A 22,809-nucleotide genomic window follows, 5' to 3' on the forward strand; every position below is an offset into this window, starting at 1 on the left:
CACATAAAAATGTGATGGTAATATTAAACCAAAATATTTATGGTTACCTATGGAAAGTGGATTTCTTGGTCAATAGCTTACTGTCTTCTTGACAAGTCAGCAGGCTAAACCAGGTTTTGAATAGTGATATTTATATACATTATATTGAATTCTTCACTAGATTAAGTGATTAAAGCAAAGATTATGCTACTTGGAACCAGTGTGGTTGGTTTTAGAAGTAGGGAGTTACTCCTCAGTATGAAAACATATTTCATTTTGGTATTATTTGAACTCCTTTTTTTTTCTGAGACTTTTTTATAATAAGAAAAATTCACTTAGTTATTTGGGGAATGCTTCTTACGTGCTAACTACATTCTGTGCACTGAGTAGGAGGCAGCCTCTAAGATGTCCTAAAACCTCACTTCCTAGTATTTACACCATGTGACCACTTCCACTCCAGTGTGAGCTGAATCTAGTGACCCACTACCAATGAATAGAATAGGGCAGAAGAAATCCAGATGTCAGCTTTTGAGATTAGATTACAAAAGGACTGTGATTTCTGTCTTGTTCACCTTCTCTTGCCTTCTCACTTACTTACTCAGATGGAAACCACCTGCCATGCATAAACTACCTTATGGAGAGACTCTAATGGCAAAGAATTGATCGAGACCTTCAGCCGACAATCAGTAAGGAACTGATGTCCTCAGTCCACTAATTTATGACAAACTGGATCCTGCCAACAACAGGTAAGTGAGTTTCAGAGTGGATGCTTCCTCAGATGAATCTTAAGGTAACTGTAGCCAATATGTTTATTGCCTCATTGTAAGGGACTCTAAATGGGAGTACCATTCAGATGGTTCCCTTGGAGATCCTTAGAGGGCCAAGCTGATGCACAGGAACTGTGAGATAGTAAGTACGTGTTGTTTTAAGTTGCTGAGTTTAGGGATAATTTGTTATGCAGCAATAGGTATTTAACACACTATTTTTATGTACTAGTGAGAAAATCAGAAACAGTATGTGTAAGGAGTACAGGAAGAAAATGAGTTTAATTTGTCAATTTAGTCCTTTAAAGTTGGGGTGGGTGAGTATTTCAATTGAGGAGTGTGTGTTTATTTGCGGGCACACACCTGTGCTTTTTACACTTGATGTAAAATATATGACTGTTTTCTTGAAACGTGCCATATTTGCCTCATAATTTTATAAGCATTGAGAATGATAAATAACATTCACAGTAGCTCTTGTTAAATAAGAGATTCTAGCACATAATAAAATCTCCATAGTCTCTCTGACATGAAATGGTTATTAATTTCAAATACACTTCAGTATTTTTGTATTCCCTCCCTGCAATGTGTTCTTTCAGTTTTAAAAAGTGAACTGCAGAGGTGAGATTACACAAACTACAAATGAGGCAAAAGAAAGATTGTAGCTGGGTAAGCAACTTAAAAAACAACCTGCTGTGTAATTTATTTGGATTCTGACATTGAGTTGAATAAAATCAATTATTTGAGAAAAATTATTTGATATAAATTATTTCTCATGCCTTGTCTTATTTTTACAAATAGAAATATAGCATTCATTATGTCACATTCATCAAGCATATACCTGTTTTAGAAACAAGAATCAGCATCAGTCAGGCACTACATTTCTTTTATAAATTGACAGTTTAACATATATAGTTGGAATGAATTTAAAAGATGTAGAGAAGTATGTCAGAGTGATTAGCTTCCTCTAATATGTTTTTAGAAAAGCTTCAGTCAGAAAAACTAGCTTCACTTTGTCCATTAGGGATAGGGGAAGCTTGGGGAAGCTATCTGTTTAGAATTTTTAGCCAAGGCCAATGATAAATATTTTCTTCCTTTACAGTCAGGCAAACTTGTGAGTATATACACATCCATACGTCTGTTGTTGCTTGGTCTGGAAGGACATACATAAAACAGTGAAGACATTTCCTTTTTCTAATTCAAATATGATGTCTTGTGGGAAATTGCATTTAGCATGCAGAGTTAGACATTCCTTTGTTGATATTTATAGCATGTATTATAATTCTTATTTTGTTCCTTATCCAAAAAAGAAAATAGAGTACGGGAAATATTTGATTCTGTATCCAAAATACGTGGCCCAGTCTCAACACAGTAAGAGTTAATTATGTTTTTCTGGAACAATTGTCTCATCACACTGTTTCTTTGTGCTTTGTAGTGTATTAATACAAAAACATTAAAGATTTGCTCTAGTGATAGATTTATTAGCTGTTTTTTAAGGAAAAATACCACAAATATATGAGAAAGTGTCCTATTTACTTTGTATTTCTTGGAATGGGGTATGTGAAGTGGTGTATATAGTGTCAAATGCATCCTCATTCTTGTTCTGATCTAGAATCTGTACCTAATTTCAGCAAAGAAACATGGCTTAATTCCCTGAGGACTTAACTCCACATTTTGTTGACTGTTCTATTAGAGAATTCTATTCTCCCCTAAATAAAAGCAAATATATAACAACAGAAAAACAAGTTAATTTACCAGAAAGATTCACATATTCTTACCCTTTCCTTAATAACTTGATACAGCTCTTCCGTTAAATTAATAAAAATCTGTACAAATTTTAAAAAATGGACTTCTATGTATTTTAAGGATTATTGCCTTCAATTTATATTCCTATGTAATTATGTTTTCCTTATGGTTAGGTATTAAGTGGAAGGAAAAAGGAAATAGAAGAAAAAAATCTTATATCCATCACCCATATATTTGTGGGTCAATTTATCTGAACTTCTTAATACAATAATGCTTCCTTCACTAAACTAATAGAGAGATTATAAGACCTATGAAGTATTATCTTTATTACTTTATTTTTGTTTTATATTAGTTTTTTTAATGGAGGTACTAAGGAATTGAACCCAGGACCTTGTGCACACTAAGTATGTGCTTTAACACTGAACTATACCCTCCCCCCCACTTTATTTCTTTAAATAATTTATTTTATTCAAGTTGTTGCCCAACATATTAATTTGTTTAGCTACAAATATGCTCCATAGGAAACTGAATCCTAAATTGCTATCTTAACTAGTATATCAAAGATTCTATCTTCAACAATCAAATCCATTTAAAAATGATGAACATTAGTACACCAATTGTGATTTTTAAATGATAATACATAATATATTGTTAAAATGACTCTAAAAGAGGGATCCTATATAGTTTTGAATTATGTTAAAGTCTTAATTGTATAGACATCCAAGTTGACGCTTTTGAAATGAATGTTTGGATTTATAAATTCCAGTGTATTTCTTAAAAACCATTTACATTACTACATATATAATCCTACCACATTTTGTGTTTTGTATTCATACTACTTAAATCCATTTTAAAAAGAATGATACTCATTTTGGCATAATTTCTGGAATCCCTTGGTACTGTTTTCTCTTAATTTTATTTGAATACCACCATGATTGAACTAATTCTCAATGTCCTTAACTAAATCTGTGCTTCTGTATGGAATAGCTTTTGTTAATGGATAAAACAAATTATTAGAAAAGTCATCAAAATAAAAATTAGTTGGTATCTTAAAAATTGCCCCCAAAATGTGAAACTGCATTAAAGAATGACCCTTACTTTGCCAACTGGGTAGATTAATTGCATAGGAATATATATACTTAAACTTACTGGAAAATTGAGCAGGTCAAAAATATTTAAATAACCAATGTTTAAATAATGTTAACAATTGATACTAGCCAATATTACTGATAAAAAGGTGACTCTTGTTGTGTAGTTTTTTTCTGTATGTGAAGAAAGGACGTAATTGGTATTGATTAGCACTGTCTGTATGGATTGACTATAATTACACTGTCTGTCCCAGAATAATCCCCTTATTCTAATTGAGAGAGTTAACCAATGTAATATGTAATATTTAGATAAAACAACACAGCAATATGATGACTGTTGATGGAATATAATTTTCCTGGTAGGTTCTCATTTGTTCTTACTTGACTCTATCCCTTTAAATGATATATTGTTCTTTCTGGTTATTGCTTTCAATAGCTATCATGGGGTGGGGAAGGGAAGAGGACATTTTGGTTTTCTTTATAAACAATCTTCAATAAAAGAGGGACCAGACAGATATTTAGGATTTTCATGTTTTCGAGAACTGCTTCTCAAATGTTAATCTGTATAAAATCACATGGGGAACTTATTAAAATGAAATTCTCATTCAGCAATTTTGGAATGGGATCTGTGATCCTACATTTTTAATTAATTCCCAGTTACAGTGTATGCTGCTGGTTGATAAGTATTTTTTTAAAGAACAAGAACACACTCTGCCTCCTCTTTTAGGGTTTACTAGTATGAATATGTATCTATTAGACTCTGGCTAGTAAGTTTACATAACCATATGAAACTATATACTGTCCTCAGCAGCAGTATCAAGATACTATTTATGGTTTTTACTTTCTTTCACAGAATCATTTCTTTCCTTCTTTTTTTATCCCATTGGCTAGTGAAAATTCTGTCCTTTGAATCCTAAACTGCCCTTAGATGTTTTTCATTTTTGCTTCCCTTTAGATTTGGACATAGAATATATCTGGATTTGGACATAGGGTAAAGATTCAGTGGTGATTATAGGTCACACTGGATATTACATTTTACACTTGGGAAACAGGAGTGTGTTTGTAATCCAAGAATAACATAATGAGATCTCTCTGTTTTCTAGCAAGTTGTCTGTCCATCTCCATCCCAAGACATTCATGGCAGCTATGAACTCTGTGTGTATTAACTTTAAGTGGGAATTTCCATTCATTTAAGAATCTGAAGTCTTATGCTATGATTATAAAATTCAGATGCTCATCTGAAAATCAAACTTAAAGAGTGAAGCTTGCCACACTAATCCTGGCAATGTTTATTCCCTAATGCTGGCATGCTCAGTTTCTAGTAGGGCATGCTTGGAAAATATTTAGAATCTAACACCGCCATTTAGACCAAGCTTTGCTCACTATAAACCAGAGTCTGAATAAAAGTGATGAAACCACATGGCAATACTAAGTCACAAGAAGTTTACACAAATGATCCAGAAATTTTTATTATTTTTAGATTATAAAATAATAACATAATGAAATATGATAGAGAACATAGACACTCATATTCACATACTAATTTCCAACTAGTATTGAACTTCGAAATACGAATTTGGAAAGTAATATTCACAAAGTAAGATTTTAGGTTCTTGAATAAGAATTTCTCAAACAGAATTTTGTGGAGCTGTCAAATATATTCTCAGTATCTAGTTTTATTCAAGTTGGAAAAACTCTCCCACTCTTTAGTCACTTATATATTGCCCAGACTTTCTTAATTCCTGAGATAATTAGACTTTGTCTTCAATGAGGTTACAATATTACACTCCTTCAGACTTCACAGTAAAGACAAGGTAAATTTAGCTGAATCTTTCCCGTAACAATTTTATTGTTTTCTGATTGACTCACTCACACTAAGGTGAAGGCAAAGGGATACAGACCAGGGCTTGACAAGCTTTTTAAAAAAGTAAAGAAAAAAAAAAAAGAAAAAATTAGTTTGGAGGCAATCCAGAGATGTTAGAGGGATGGAATTGGTCTGTGGATGTCATTTGCTGACCCTTGATGCAGACAGTGCATTTAGAGGATCAATATTTGGATGACTGATGACAAATGTATATTGAAAATAGTGCTGGATTTCAAAGGTCAAATGGTGGGGGTGAGGGTGTAGTGCATAGTAGGACTAAATATTTCTGGAAATACAAGGAAAAGGAATTAGACAAAAAGACTTTTGTTTGATCAGGGAGGACGTTGAGTCATTATTTTGAATGTTATTTAGAAACCTTTTAGGTTTGTTTTGATGAAGTGTCAGCGCCTGATGGGAACACTGCAGCAGGAAATCAATCTAATGGTGATGTGCAGGATGAGATGGTTTTACTAAAGGCTAGAAACTATTAGAAGACTAGTACAATTATCCAAGCATGAGAAATTGATCTGGAAAAGTGGCAGTAATATTATAAAGGGAGAGCTAATAAAGAGGTTACAAGTGTGAAAATAATTACTCTGGAGTCTGAGCTAATGAGATACCATAAGTTAGAGTGGGGGAAAATAAATTCAGACATATTTCTGAGGGTTTGAAAAAAAAGAAAGAATGATGGTACCTTTGATACTGACAATGAAACCTGGAGGGATGAACAATTTGAAAGGAAAGATTGTGATTTTAGTTAGACATACCTTACTTAATAAGCCTAGGACTTCTAAATGAAAATGTCCAGCCACCAGTTAAATATAACAAAGCCAGTTTATCAAGCAGAAAGGAAAAAGAAAAACTTTTGAGAGAAGCTGGAGGAGTAATTAGACCTGTAGAAGTACTAACACATGATAGTATCTCTAAGATTGGGAAGAAATTTGAAGGAGGCAGAGGTGGACCATTGTGTAAAATTTATTCCTTATAAAGCTATGTTTTTGGCCTCAGGCTTACAATTCCATTTTGAAGGTGTAAATAGCCATATTCTCACCCTTTGGGAATGTTCAATTTCTATTCAAATGTAAGTGCTTGCTGTGTGAGTGACTGCATCTCACTGTTTGCTAGTGTGAAGCCAAGTCACAACAGAAGGTTAACAAAAGATTTTTCTGGTAGGTTTATTTTCCTCCTACATGAAATCTAAGCTTCATAAACTGAGCATTGTAATCTCAAGAATTTTGCTTCAGGCTGATCTCTTCTATGGGCTGTGGAGATGTGTGCATGAGCCAATTTGCACCCCTTCACAACACTTTCATTCATCTAAAATTACAATACCGTCCTTCTGTGATTTTTATGCACCCAGAGGAGTTAAGCTCATCATGACTATTATGACAGTAAAGCTCTTATAAGAAGTTGCTATGTTGGAAGTTTTCCCAAGTGATTCATTCTGATTTTCAAGCTCTACCTCCAAGTATATTATTTCCCATTTCCGTTTGTAAGATACTTAACATGTATTGTAACTGATGTTTTAAAATATTTATTTAAGAGGATTTTAGTAAGACTCATATCGTTTATAGGAAACAAACTGTACTGTATTTTGGCCAACATATTTTCTGTGTTCACAAATTGTACACGTGAAGGCAGGAGTTTAGAACTACATGGTTATCCCAAATGAGGTTATGTTAAGGGCTTTTATTTCCTGATTAACGCAAGCTAAATGTCTGTTGAACACATCCTCTAATCAGAACGTATCTGTCTTTCACATATTTCATCTTAAACACAGATCACTGAAGTACCCACACTTAATCATTCAGAACAATTCAGAACACAGGATATTTAATGTACTGGGGAGTTATTTGTATACAGACTAGATATCCTTTTTTGATTATTTTAATTGCTTTGATTTTAGAGAACAAAACATTAAAATTTCAAAGATGTTTTATTAAAATGTAATTCAAACTTCTATAAGATAAAAATGCTAAGTAAAACAGATGATAAACTGTTTTCATTTGACAGCTGGTTATATCAATTATCCTTGTCAGCTGGGAATGAATTAATCCTTCAGCTGTGCTTAGGAGTAGTGGTGAGCAAGGGAAGGCTGCACCTGTTTCCCCACTACAAACTTCATTTTATGGAGCTAACTACTCTTAGCTTATGACCTCATACCTTTTCCTCACTGTACCCACTTGCGTCTGTGAGAAATGCTATCTTCAGAAAAGAAACAGTGTCTGAGGGGATAGTATGTTCATAAGAAGACCTATTATTAAGAGCAGAATTACCTATACAAATTATTACCCTGTACATTATATCACATGCTCAATAAAAAGGCAGAAGAGAAATTATTCCTAAGGCCAGACCAGAAACCTATGTTTTTGTAAGCAAGCATATCACTAAAGGGAAGGTGATTAAACAGCGATGTGTCCTGACCCCAGTAAATACGGAACCCATGTTTAGTTGAGTCTAAGCAGAGGGAATTTTTCCGACTGCTTAATTAGCACCTCTGTAGATATGATAGAGCAGAGATGTTCAGAGCAGGAAAACGGTGATCACAATGGAAAGAGTTCAGATACACCCTTCTAGCTCAGAGAAACAATATGGAAGTGTGGTCTCGTTTTCCCTGGAATGAAAATGAGAAGACCAAGGATTCAGTAGTAAGGTGTCCAGAGTTTAGCTAAGCTGCTTCATGGCATTGCTGCCTTAATGGCATCTATTTTGTTTGGCCAAGCAGCCTGTGAACTGACACTAGCCCCTGACACAAACACATGCCCTAGACAACAGCCCACAGAGTCACAAGTAAAGGTAGGTTCCTGGTTTATCCAAGGGCTCTTGTGATCAACAGTCTCTCCTGCCTCCCAGGGCCTTTACTCTCTGCACTGCTTAGATAAGACCCCAGGGGAACTTATCAAAACCCCACTCTTTCTAATTTGAATAGATCAATCTGGCCTTATCCTGTGAGCCCCAGAGCATTTCACTCACAGATCCTGATAAAGGCATGTGCCCCAGGTCCTACGTTTTCCTCTGCCTGCACCTTGCCTTGGCCTCCTCATGTGGCCCTTCAAGGCTTGCTGTGAATAATAAACTCTTCTATTTCAATTCCTTTGTGGTCTTTTGTTGAACCTAGCTCAGTATCCCATAGATACCTCGGGATAGGGAGTTTGCTTAACAAATGTTAATTTAACAAAATCACAAAACAAGGAGATATCCTTTAGCAAATGTTGCTGGTTAAGGGTCATTTCAATTGCCTTAGTAAGAAAAAAACCTGAAAAAGAATATCCTTTTATCTTTCATATCCTTTATTGTTCATTGTACATAAATATAAACACAGCTTACTATGTTATTCTCATTATTGAATATAGATTCTGTTATTTCAAAAAATCCCTTTATTTTCTTCACACTCTTGAGTTAAATAAGTCTGGGATATAATATTGTATTCAGATTGCTGGACTGAATGATCAATATTTGTTATCACATTCAAGAATGTATTCATTTTTGGCATCATACTATTGGTATTTAAATTTTAAAAAGTCTGGAAAAAATGCACACCAAAATAATAGCAATTATTTTTGCTGACTGAAGTTAAAATAATTTATTATTTTCTTTGTACAATTCAGCATTGTTTTCAACTGCTTTATTACTAGTAGAAGTAAGGTAGCTAAGAACTCAGCTCTGGCTTAAACTGCCAGAATTTGATTTCAGACTCTGCCATTTATTAACTGTGTGCTAAAGTTAATCTATTAATGTTAAGATTCCTCATTTGAAATGGATGAGTTATTCTGAAGCTAAGATTTAAATATACTCAGGCATGAAAAGTTTTATAGTATTACTACTAATTCATTATTAATTAATTAATTTAACTTAATTTGCAGTGAAGGAAAAACAGAGGGATTTCTGTATTTTTTTTAAGTGTTGGAAATCCTTAGAACTAAGAATTACACTAGTGTTTTCTTTCTTTTTGTTAAAGTTTAAGGCATACAACATGTTGATTTGATGCACTTATATACTGCAAAATGATTACCATCATAGCATTAACTAACACCACCATTACATTATATAAGTTTAACTCTCTTAGCAACTTTAAAGTGTATAATGCAGTTTTATTAACTATAATCACTATGCTGAACATTAGATCCCCAGAACTTACTTGTCTCATAACTGGAAGTTTGTACTCTTTGACCAGTGTATTTTGATTTACCCTACCCTCTCATCCCCTGGTAACCACCATTATACTCTCTGTTTCTGTGAGTTTGGCTTTAGTATTTTAACTGGACTTATTTCACAAGATAATTTTAAGTTTTATTATAAAGCTGCAAAAATCAAAACACTATAGTATAAACTAAAAAATAGGCAGATAAATAAATGGAGTAGAGAATCCATAAGTAGACTGACACATATTTGTACAAGTATTTTGACAAAGCTGAAAAGGCATTTGGAGTTAGCATTCTGAAGTTGACTTTAAGATGCAGTCTATTTAATTCAAAACTAGGAATGGAAGTCTGCTTTTCCTAAATTGTTTTATTTTAATCAAATACATACATATTAATGCTACTCTTTGACAATGAACACCTGTGATTGAGTATTATAGACAATCTGTAAATTAATAAATAGTAAAATACAAATCATGTACTTTTAACTCCAGATGTCTGACTTTAAAAAGATGAAAAAAAGAAAACCTGTATAGAAAAAACAATGTTAGGAAATAAAAGTATAGTGAAATGGAAAAAGAGTTACTTTACTAACTATGTGACTTTGAAGAAGTTATTTAATCTTGCTGTAAATTTTGGATATTAAAGGATAACCATGCAGAGGTAATATCAGAGTAAATACTGTCAAACTAACATGCCCACAGATGATTATAAACTCAGTAAAAATAGACATGCACACTCACACACACTATTTCAAGGCATGGGAAATAGACTAAAGCAGGAGAAAACTGAATGGTATTTGACACAAACAGGCAAAAGCTAGCTGAGGAGATCTTGTTGTGAAGTCTACCTTGATAAAGCGTTTTCCATGTGATAGCTATAACTCAAACGGTAATCTAAGATCTTGATCTGCTTGAGGTAAGGTTAGAAGATAGTTTAGCAGTACTAGAGCAACTGGAAACTTAAGCAAGGGAAAATACCAAAAAGGATGGAGAAGCCCAAAATACTGAGAAAAAGTGTCTTCAAATCTTTGACCACAGAATTATGCAACTGTTGGGGAGACTAAGGAACCAAGTGGAAAGACACAGATGGAGTGCTGAAAACCCTGAGCAGAAATTCAGCTGCCGCCCATTTCACGAGAAATGTAGTAGTAAGTCTGAATCCTATCAAGTTGGAGGTACTTGTAAATATCTTGGGTTTTTCATTGAAAAACCAAAAGAGACTTACATCAGGTATAAAGAGCACATCCCTGAACTAAGGGATTCACTCCAGGAATAAGGGAAAATATAAGACAGGCCAAACTTAATAAAGCACAAAAACCAAGTTCCCATTTTACAAGGCAGTAAAACATCAATTTAATTGAGTGCCAAACAAAAATTAATACAGATGATACAGAAGATAGCAGAAGCCAGAGTCTTTACAATGTGTGATCCATAATTACAGTATATCTTTGTATACTTGAAGAAGCAGGAAAATCTACTTCATAATGTTGGAATTAGCATATGTGGAATTCATTACTACTATCAAAGAATAAAGCAGAAGTTCTCAACTGGGATGCTTTCTGACCCCCAGAGTTGACGTCTGACCACTTATGATGGTATTTTTGATTGTTACAACTGATGGGTGTGCTATTGGCATTCAATGAGTAGAGGCCAAGGATGCTGCTAAACATCCTGTGCTGCACAAAACAGCTTCCCCAGACAAGCGATTATCTGTTTCAAATAATACTGATTAGAAATCTGACTTAGAGGAATATAATGTCATGATGAATGGACATCTGTAAATTCTCAGTAGAAATATATAAACTATAAAAAATTTTAAAAAATGGTACTCAATAACTCTGTCATTAAGGAAATGAACTTTAAAAGCACAAGAAGATACCATTTTAAACTCCCTATAATGGCTATAATTTTTGAATGCCAAAAATTGTAAGTGTTGAGGATGAGGAAGAACTGTAACTCTCATGTACTGCAGATTAGAATGTAGAATGGTATAGTCATTTTGGAAAACAGTTTGTCAGTTTTTTAAAAAGTAAAGCCTAAACTCAGTATTTGACACAGAAATATGAGTCCTATGAATCTACACACAAGTGAAACCTATAAAACCTATATTATATATATGTGTGTGTGTGTGTGTGTACCCACACAAAGAATTTTATGTTCAGTTCAATAGCAACATTATTCATAAGCAAAAATTTGGAAAGATCCAAAATGTCCATCAACTGGTGAATGAGAAAAATATAAAAAATTGACAAAATGTTGTATGTTGTAATATGGGTAAACTTCATAAATGTTGGCTTTAGTGAATGCAGCTGGATGCAAAGGATTACATATTGTATGATGCCATTTATAAGATATGGATATAAAAGAGAAATCTTTAAAGATGGAAGCAGATTTGTTGCTGCTTGGATTTGGAGGTGGGAATGGGGATCAACTGTACAAAGTAATCATCCTGAAATGATAGAAATGTTCTAACACTAGCTTCCCAACTTTATAAATTTATTTAAAAGCATTGAATTATATACCTACAACTGGTGAATTTTATGCTATATGATTGTATCTTAATACAGCTGTTTTTAAAAATAACAAAGTGTAAATAGAAATTACAATATCTCAAATGAAAAATTCACCAGATATGTTTAACAGCAAATTGAAGGTGGCAAAATAAATACATAAATAAATAAATAAATAAATAAATAAATAAATAAATAAATAAATAAATGTAAGTGAGGTAAATTGCAGTCAGATCAGTAGAAATAATCTAATCTGAAAAATGAAGAAAAAGTTTATTAGAGACTCAGGGAACTTATGGAACTACATCAAGCAGTCTGACGTGTAATGAAATCCTAGATGCAGAAGGATTAGGGCAGAGTATATATTTGAAGATTTAATAGCTGAAAATACTCCAATTTTGTGAAATTAATGCACTTAAAGATTAAAGAAGCTCAGGCAACCCCAAATGGAATAAATACAAACAAAACCACATATAGACACATCACAGTCAAACTGCTGAAAATTAAAGTTACAGAAGAAACTTGAAAATAGCAGAGGAAAAGAAAGGCTTAAGGCAAATAGCAATATGTAAGAATCAATGGCCAAAAAAAGAGGATAAGTACTAAAAGAAAACATCAACACAGTATTCTATAGTGAAAATATTCTAAAATGAAGACAAAGACATTTCAACTAAATGATATATAAGAAGATTCACTACCACCAAACCTGCCTTAAAGGAAATGCTAAAGGAAGTTATTCAGGATGAAGGGAATGATATCAGATGGAAATCTGTATCTAAACAAATGAGGGAAGAACACTAGAAATGATATATTTGGGGTTAAATATAAAATATTATTTTTTCTTAATTTTATTAAAAATAATATTTATTTAAAGCAATTTTAAAGCAAATTTATATAAAGCAAAACAAATACCTGTGTTTTATGAAGTTAATGACATACGTAGTTGCAAATATATGAAAAAAGTAGCAAAAAAGTAAAGAAGATGGCAATAGCTTTACATTATACATAAGATGGTATTATAATTCAAGCTGGAAAATGGTCAGTTAAGGATGCACATTATAATTGCTAGAATAAGCACTATGAAAGTAGCCTAAAATAAATATAAAATTTTTTTTATACAAAATAGAGGATATAAAAATGGCAGGAACTACTTGATTAAGTAAAAGAGAGATGGGAAAAGAGAAACAAAGAAAGAAAGGATAAGCCTAACAGAAAGCAAATAGCAATGTAGTGTAGATTAAACCCAACCATACCAATAATTATGTAAATTGTAAATGGACTAAACATCTTAATTTTAAGGCAGCGATTTCCAACCTGGTATAAAAAAGGAAAACTGAGCTACATAGTCTTTATAAGAGACAACAATTAATTAAATATAAAGATAGAGAAAGTGAAATGTTACTCATAAAAACATAGTATCGCTTTATTAATACCAGGCAGGCTGTACTTGTCTGTATTTTCAGAAGAGAAATTTCATAATAATGAAGTAAATTAATCAATAATACATGTTTAGTCACCTACTAACAAATTCAAAACTTATAAAACAAAAATTGACAAATAGTTGTTTTGGCATTCCTCTCTCAGTAATTTATAGAATTAATAGATGAAAGTCTATAAGGACTTAGAAGATTTAACTAACAAAATAAACTATCTTTACCTAAAGTAACATTTATAGAACATCACATTCAATAACTATAGAATGCAGTTTTCAAGTGCATGCATTTAATACAACAAACCTGACACCTTAAAGAAAGTGTTTGTAAATTTTAAGTATCAAGTACACAGAATGTATTCTTTGATAAAATCAGAATTGAAATAGAAAATAATAGCAAAAATACATATAAGAAATAACTATCTTAAGTATGTAATCACCATTATCATCCTAATAGTGATTTTTGAGAAAGTATCTGGTAAACTTAAAGATTAAATGAAAATGCACATGATTTAAAAGAGCCAAAACAACTTTAAAAAAGGAATAAAAAGATGAATGATTTCTACTGCTGAACTTTACAAAGTACTTTAAAGGGACAGAAATTAATAAGGATATATAAATAGATTAATAGAACTGAACATAAAGTTCAGACATAAGCTCACATAATTGTAGAAATTGATTTTTAATAAAAGTGACGAAGCAATCAAAGAGAAAGCAAAGTCTTTTCAACTAATGATGTAGGAACAAATGAATGTTGAAATTAAGAAAAATGAATCTTTTTCCATACCTTAAAATATATACAAAATTAATAAAAGATGTATTATAGCTCTAAATAGAAAATGAAAATATTTAACGTTTATAGACAAAACATAGAAACATATCATCACAACCCCGAGGTGGGCAAAATTTTCTTAGAATGCAAAAGCACTAGCAATATATTTATAAAAAAGACATTAAAAATTAGACTTCATTAAAATTTGAAAACTTCTCTCATTAATAGACACTATTAAGTGAAAAAGCAAGACAAAGACTAGGAAAAAGTATTTGTCAAATTTTCTGGTAAAGGACTTGTATCCAGGTAATGTAAAGAGCTCCTTCAATTTATAATTGAAACACCAACTAATCAATTAAAAGACTTGAACAAAGATTTTACAAAAGAAAATACTCATGTGGAAGGAGCTCAACATTGTGCTTCATCAAGGAAATGAAAATTAAAACAATGAGATATCACTGGATTCTCTCTAGAATGACTAAATTTTTTAAATGTTTAAAAAAAGTGTTTTGAAGATGTGGAGTAACTGAGAACTCTCATGTTATGCATTGCCAGTGGAAACATAACATGGAAACTGTTTGATACTCTCTTAAAATAAGTGAAACATGCATCTGCCCAATAACCTTAAACTTCCACTTTTGGGTGTATAATGAAAATAAATGACTGTGTACATATTCCCCCACAAAACATATGTGAAGAAGGGTTTAGCATCTTTATTTGTAATAGCTCCAAACTGGGAGGTAGGAGAGATGGTAGGGAAACAAGTTACCTATCCTCAGGAAAATGGATATGCAAATTCTGGTACATTCATACAATGGGATAAACTAAACAAGAAACCAATAATTACTAATAAGTGCAGCAACTTGGATGCATTTTGTAACTATCATAGTGCATAAAATGTCAAGAAAAAGTAATATATGCCCTATGGTTCCATTCATATAAAGTTCTAGAAGAGGCAAAAATGATCTGTGGTGATAGAGATCAAAAGAGTTCCTCTGTGTGAAGAGATTGACTCAAAAGAACAATGAGCACACTCTATGTGGTATAGAAACATTCTGTTTGGAATGTTGAATACACAGACATATAGATTTGTCAAAACCAATCAAGCAAACAGTTCAAATCTCTGCATTTTGCTGAGTGTACATTAAAACTGAATAAAAAAGTTTTTAAAAATTCTGACTTGATGCACTGAATATGTTTACTTCTCAATGTTTCTGGAACAGAAACATAATTTTGTCTATGTAGCTCAAGTACTTTAGTCTCTTGAGAACTAACCCATAATAATCATATTTTTAAAAGATTCAGCTGTAACCAGAATGACAGAGTATTGATTTTTAATGAGCAATATAACTGTGGTGTTCATGGTGATAAGCCAGGACATCCATTCTCTGTAGGGAAGTCTTCCTTGAGAAGCCAAATTCCAAACAGGAGTTAGCTCAGTGGGTACAGAATCAGTTCAAGGATAATTAGTTTTATAATTGAAATGGCTGGTGTCGTCACACTGGGATAGCCTGAGGCAGCTTTCTCCCATTTGAGCCATGTGGACCTTCTCCCAGACTGGGTAGATGTTAAGTCACATGGTCAGAGTCCAGCCTTTTGAATGCCCTTTCTCTGGGCTTCTTTGAAACATTGTCTTTCTGTTAACACAGTTTTTCTCCAAGGAATAATGAAATCAATGACAATTAAGGTTTATTCAAACTCACCTTCTCATCCTGCTCTACTGAGACTTCCACTAGCTGTTTTGCCTAAACTTTGCTATTTCTATATTTAGTTTCTGATTTAGTTGCAAAAAAAGAAATCTCTATGTGTATATTTTAATATTTTAACTCTTGGGGAATAAATTCTTTGGGAATCCCTTAATATAAACCTTTTTATATTTGTGATGAAACAGGACAGTGATATGGTTGATTAAACAACACATTGTATTGCAACAGTTTGTATATAAAGACATTATAATATTTAAAGGCTATTTTTATACCAAGAGTAATATTCTACAGGCATTTATTCCAAGACTTATATCTGAACTTCACCCTGTCGCTCATCTCCTCTTCTGATCCTAACTCCGTCCCTGACTTATTCATAAGATTTTCCCTACTTTAATCCCATCCATGATTTGGAAACTTCATATTTTGTTTGGCTAAGTCCTGAGTCTCAGCTCATCCTAAACACATCTAAATGTAGTGATAGCTAATATTCAGACAAGGTAAGAACATATGCTTTTCTTATTACTTGGCAATAAAAATGGCTAGAAGCTTAGTTTTCTTAATGTACTTCATCAAAATTATCTCTGGTCAGAATGATCATATAAAACAGTTAAGTAAAATGAATTCTAGTGAAAATAAGTATTAGCAGAATTTTATTTTTTCTGAATGTTATATACCTATTCATCATAGATTTCAATTTTGGGGAGGAGGATGCATTGATGGATTTACTGAATAATTATATTAAGTCTCATGTTTTGTAGGTGAAGGTGATCTGATTGAAAAGTACTTTTCATTCCTTGATTATCAAGGTAGACTCACTAGTGTCTATATACTTCTTTTGTCACTCTTCTATTTGTATCTCATCTGAAGCTGTAATTTGAGTCAGATGGGAATAACTATCTATAGTCATATATTTTTAATATGAGTTTGGTATTACAGACTTAATTTTGGTGGTTTTTCATAATTCAGTTTCTTTCATTGGTAGTAGCAGAATTCATAAATATGCCAGCCTTGCTATATTTTCTGGAATGAATGAAGAATGTTCATTTCATTGAGGTTTCTGTTTTCCTTGTATGTTAGATATCATATATTATGTTTGGTTACTTTTAAGATTGACAAAATAATATTTGACTGTTATTTTAAAGTGATAAACTTGTCCCTATAGTTAGAAAATAATGTATCCTTTACATAGGGAAAAAGAGAAGTCAATTCTATGACACAGCAAAGGATTGCTTATATGAGATTTGTTGTGTCTCTGAATTCCTGAGAGAGCACAGCAGCTAATTTGTAAGAAATGACGTTAGAGGCAAGAAGGAGGCTGTTGCCTGACACACCATGGAACAAGCCCCAGTGCTTAGATCCTGTTGTGTGAGGAGATCCAGCCTGGAAATCACTCTCAAGTGAGAGAGGCAATTTCTAGTTATGATCCAAGCAAATGGCATAAAGTACGGAAAAGAGGAATAAAGCAAAGCAGTGATTTGTACCAAAACGTAAGTGGAGAATTATCACAGATACACAGAAGGCTGATTCTCAGAGATCTGGCCATAAATTTGTATGAATGTGTGTAGGAGTCAGAGCAAGGACAGTTTGCAGATCCAGATGGGGGTCGGGATCCAGATTCTAAGGACAGATCCAGATCAGAGTCAGGACCTTTTCATTGCTCAAAGATAAAGAAACTACCCAGGCTGCTGGCAGAGACTTGAGCAGGACTGTTGGGATGTGAATGAGAGGACCAGAGTAGAGGAAGGTTGGAGGGATGCTCTGTGGTTCAGCAGGCAGTGCCAGAGTTTCCTGTTTAGCACTGGGGTATACTTCCCCAGTCAGTCTAAGACAGAGAGGCATGGTGTAGCTGCTCAGCAAATATAGTTTGAATAAAAGTGGTTAAGCTGTCAGAAGGCCATCAGATGGAAGTCTTTAGGAGCATCAGTTTTTCTAGGGTGAATGGAAGACGAGAGCATATACAAGGCAGAACCGACTGAATTGTTTAATCAATGTAGTATATTTCACTTTACTTTATTCAATATTGAATTAGTGTAAATATTGCAAGTTCCATTTTTATCACTATAAGTAGAAAATGAAGTGAGAAGACACGTGCTTAAGTAAACATCAGTATGTACACATGTAAATATTTAAATTCTAATTGATGGACTTCTTTTCTTTGTTTATTGAAGTGTAATTGATTTACAGTGCTGTGTTTCTGGCGTACAGCATAGTGATTTACTTATATGTATATATTCTTTTTCCTACTCTTTTTCATTATAAGTTATTATAAGATATTGAATATAGTTCTCTGTGCTATACAGTAGGACCCTTTTGTTTTTCTGTTTTACATGTAGTAGTTAGTATCTGCAAACTCCAAACTCCTAATTTGTCCCTCCCCCCTCTTTTGGTAACCATAAGTTTGTTTTCTATGTCTGTGAGTCTTTTTCTGTTTTGTAAATAAGTTCATTTGTGTCATTTTTTTTTAGATTCCACATATAAATGATATCATGATATTTGTCATTCTCTGTTTAACTTACTGCATTTTGTATGATAATCTCCAGATCCATCTGTGTTGCTGCAAATGGCATTATTTCATTCATTTTTATGACTGAGTAGTAGTCCATTGTGTATATATACTACATCTTTATCCAGTCATCTGTTGATAGACATTTACATTGCTTCTATGTCTTGGCTATTGTAAATAGTACTTTTATAAACATTGGGGTGCATGTATTTTTTCGAATTAGAGTTTTCTCCAGATAAATGCCCAGGAGTGGGATTTCTGGATCTTTTGGTAAGTCTATTTTTAGTTTTTTGAGGTATCTCCATACTGTTTTCCATAGTGACTGCACCAAACTACATTCCCAATAACTGTGTAAGAGGATTCCCTTTTCTTCACATCCTCTCCAGCATTTATAATTTTTGGACTTTTTAATGATGGCCATTCTCATTGGTGTGAATGATACCTCATTGTAGTTTTGACTTGCATTTCTCTCATAATTAACGATATTGAGCATCTTTTCATATGCCTATTGACCATCTGTATGTCTTCATTGGAGAAATGTCTGTTTACATCTTCTGCCCATTTTTTTATTGTATTGTTTGGGGTTTTTTTTTCATTGTTGTTATTGAGTTGTATAAACTGTTTCTATGTTCTGGAAATTAAGCCCTTGTCAGTAGCATCATTTGCAAATATTTTCTCCCATTCCGTAGGTTGTCTTTTCATTTTGTTTATGGTTATCTTTGCTGTGCAAATTGCAAGAAAATGTGCTTATTTTCTTTATTCCAACCTATAATTATATTACATTTTTGTTGGAAATATTCATTTGAATAAAGAGTTGTTTACAAGTTTTTGAGCCAACATTAAAATAAATCAAAAACTGTAAGACACCTTCAAAATTGAGACAGACTTTGTGATTAAAATTTATAAATTCTCCATATCCGTGATTAAATACTATCATCAAAAGTTCTTGTAAGTACATGATTTTACTAATTATTTCTAACTTGATGAAATCACTACTTCTGAAACCAAATGAAAAATAGATTATTTGATTATATAGTTATTCAATGGATTTATCCTTAACTGAGGGAAAAATACAGTCATGTAAAAATGACCTAAAATCATACAGAATATTTGTGTATTTCCATCTAAAAATTAGCAATTTCATATGGCTACATTTAGGTACCCAATAGAGATCACTCTATGAAAATATTATTTAACTTTTATATTTATGTTTAGACTGCAGTCTTAAATAATTCTATAATAATTTGCCTAAATTAGTCTTTAGAAATGAAGTCCAAAGATGATATTAGGAACATAAAGAAGTCTATATATATATTAATAATAAACTTGTGTTTTTAATATCAGAGATTACATTAAAAATTTTTATTAAAATGACAAAAGACACATTTATAAATTAAACCAAAATTTATACATTATGCCTTTCACTACATTGCTGTTCTTGTTGAATAAAACACATGTGAATGTAGCATGGTTTGTGTGAAGAATAAGTACATAAAAATTCCACTTTTGGCAATGGCAGATCAGGTTCTATCAGACCAACTCTTCTGCTGAAAAAAACTAGGGAAGTGAATAAAGTATTAAAAAAAAACAATTTAAAAACATCAGAAAACTATCAAATCAGCCAAAAATTTAAAGGTCAGTATCTTAGAAGGATGAGAAACAAAAAGAAGTGAGTCTGATTGATGCTGAAGTAGCCCTTGCTTGGGAGCTATTCGCTCATTTACAAGTTGCAGCCAAACTTCAACTTCATCCAGCTCTCTTCTGATTATATCATGATCTGTCCTTAGTCTAAGCATCAGAAGAAGTACTGAGAAGTTGAGAAAAGCATCTAGCAATCTCTTGGGGACATGGGGAGAGTGGTGAGTGCTGGAACACATTTAAGATTTCAGTCGGGATCTCTGAAGAAATTTGCCCAAAGAAGATGGCCAGACAGAATATAGAATAGCTCTCACAAAGACTGAAATCTAGCCTCAAAACATTTCAATTCCTGAACCATTAAAGCAGTCTTCCTTTAATCTAACTGCTTGTTAGGAGCAAAAGAAGAAAAAAATAACATTTTCTATTCCTACAAATAACCTGTACACATTTTCATATACAATGTCTGGCATTAAAACAAACAAACAAAGGCAGTAAGCCAGGATACAAAAAAAAAAAAAAAAAAAAAAAAGAAAATTAAAAACCAATTGAAAAACCAGACAATAGAATCAGACCTACAGAAAAAAAAATGGTGGCGGTATCAGCCACAGGTTTTAAAATAACTCAAATGTATATCTATTTATCTATATATCTCTCTCTATGTCTATACCCACATATGATAATATATGGAAAGATGGAGTATTTCATCAAGAAATTAGAATTTACAGAAAATAGTTCAAGAGTAATGTTAACATTAGAAAAATATACTACCTATAATTAAAAACTTTATACATTTAATTAATAGTGCATTACACATAGCCCAAATAAGGACTTATGATCTGAAGGATAAATCAGTGAAAATAAGCAAACTGCAGCACAGAGAGATTAAAAAGTTTGGAAAGTACAGAAGAAGGAGTAAGACACATATGGGGCATTGTAAAAAGAAAATTAATATTTATAATTAGAGTAACAAAGACAGAAGCTAAAGGCAGTGGGATGGAAATAAAATTTAAGAAAAATAGCACACACACACACACACACACACAAAAGAAATGAGGTTAAAGGTCCTAATGGCCCATAACTAGTGACTGAGTCAGGACTAGAACCCATCTTTATTCTTTGAAATCAAATATTTTCCCTCCTAAATCAGGGCTCTGGGCTCCATTTCTCTGTGGCTTAATTTCTCCTTGTGTAGTTTTGGGCTGATTTTGATGTAGTGCGGATTAACTATTTGGAGATGTGATTGGACATGCAAATGGTTTCCGCAGAGCTTGAAAGGTGTCATCAGAACATCTTTTTGGAGTCTAGATATTTCTGACCTTCTGATCTACTTAATAAATGAATTGAGATAGCAGAAATGGAAAAGAAAAGAAAAGAAAAATAGCACAAAAGTTTCCAAAGAAATAGAAGATACCAAGCAACATATAGCACTGTACACTTCAAGCTGGTGGTGTAACGACTTTGTTGAACTTTTGGCAATATCTACTAAACATGAACATGAGTACCCCATGAGTAAATAATTTCACTTCTAAGTACAGATACAAAAGAAATGTCTATATTTGTGCACCAGAAAACATCTTCAAAAATGTTCATAGCATCAGTACTTGAAATGACCCCAAATTAGAAACAAGAAAATTGTCTACAAGAATGTAGTGGATGAATAAATTGTGTGATAGTCATACAATGAATATAGAAATGAAAAGGAACAAATTACAGCTACCTGCAACAACATACTTTGATATCACAATCATAAGTTTGAAGTCAGACAGAAAAATCTGTAAAAGTCCATTTGAATAATGTTCAGAAACAATCTAATCTTTGGGAAAGTGATTACCTCTAAAGAAGAGGGCTGCTACTGGGAGAGGGCTTGAGGGGAGCTTCTGAAATGTGGATGGTGTCCTGTTTTTTGTTTTGTGGTTTTTTTTTTTTTTTTTTTGATGTGTCAGCTTCATAAAAATTAATAGACCTGTAAACCCATTGTTAACTCATCCTTTTTAATTGTATATTTAAGTAAATTATACTTTAATAAAAATATTTTAAATATAGGAATAAATATTTGCAGAAAGATTATGTTTGAAGGAATTGTCCTTCAAATTTCAAATTTATGGAGCTAATTAAAGAATGTTTTTGCTCAAAAGAGTAGGAACATACTTTTATCTCAAAGAAATCACTTAATGTTGACCAAAAGGGCTTCTAAAGTCCCTTTTAGCTGGAATTTGTTTTACATATATTATATTCTTCAGTTCAAAAACTAGCAATTTCAAAGCACTTGCAGAGGTTTGGTTATAGATTGATCAGCCAGAAAACTCTCCCTTTTTCTAATTAATCGGATAAATGATTTATATTGCAAAGTCCTTGTCGCATTTTACCAATTTATGTGATTGCATTCCTGCCCTGTTGCACAATTTGACTAGGTGCCATTCACCTTATATTGTATGTGAAATGTACCTCCATGAGGTACACAAACATGGTAGTGGTGTTAAATTGAAATTGTTTGTCTGACTGTATAACATTGTAAATTGCCACATAGAAGGCACAGTCTAATGCAGGTTTTATGTCAGTTGACTGACTGTCCAATAATACTAAAGCATGAGATCTAATTGTCAACATAAATCAGTCATGCCCTCTTGCACTACAGTGAACATAAACTATGCCTACATTTAAAAATATAT

This window comes from Camelus dromedarius, chromosome 1, assembly GCF_036321535.1.
Source record: "Camelus dromedarius isolate mCamDro1 chromosome 1, mCamDro1.pat, whole genome shotgun sequence".
NCBI classification, from domain to species: domain Eukaryota; kingdom Metazoa; phylum Chordata; class Mammalia; order Artiodactyla; family Camelidae; genus Camelus; species Camelus dromedarius.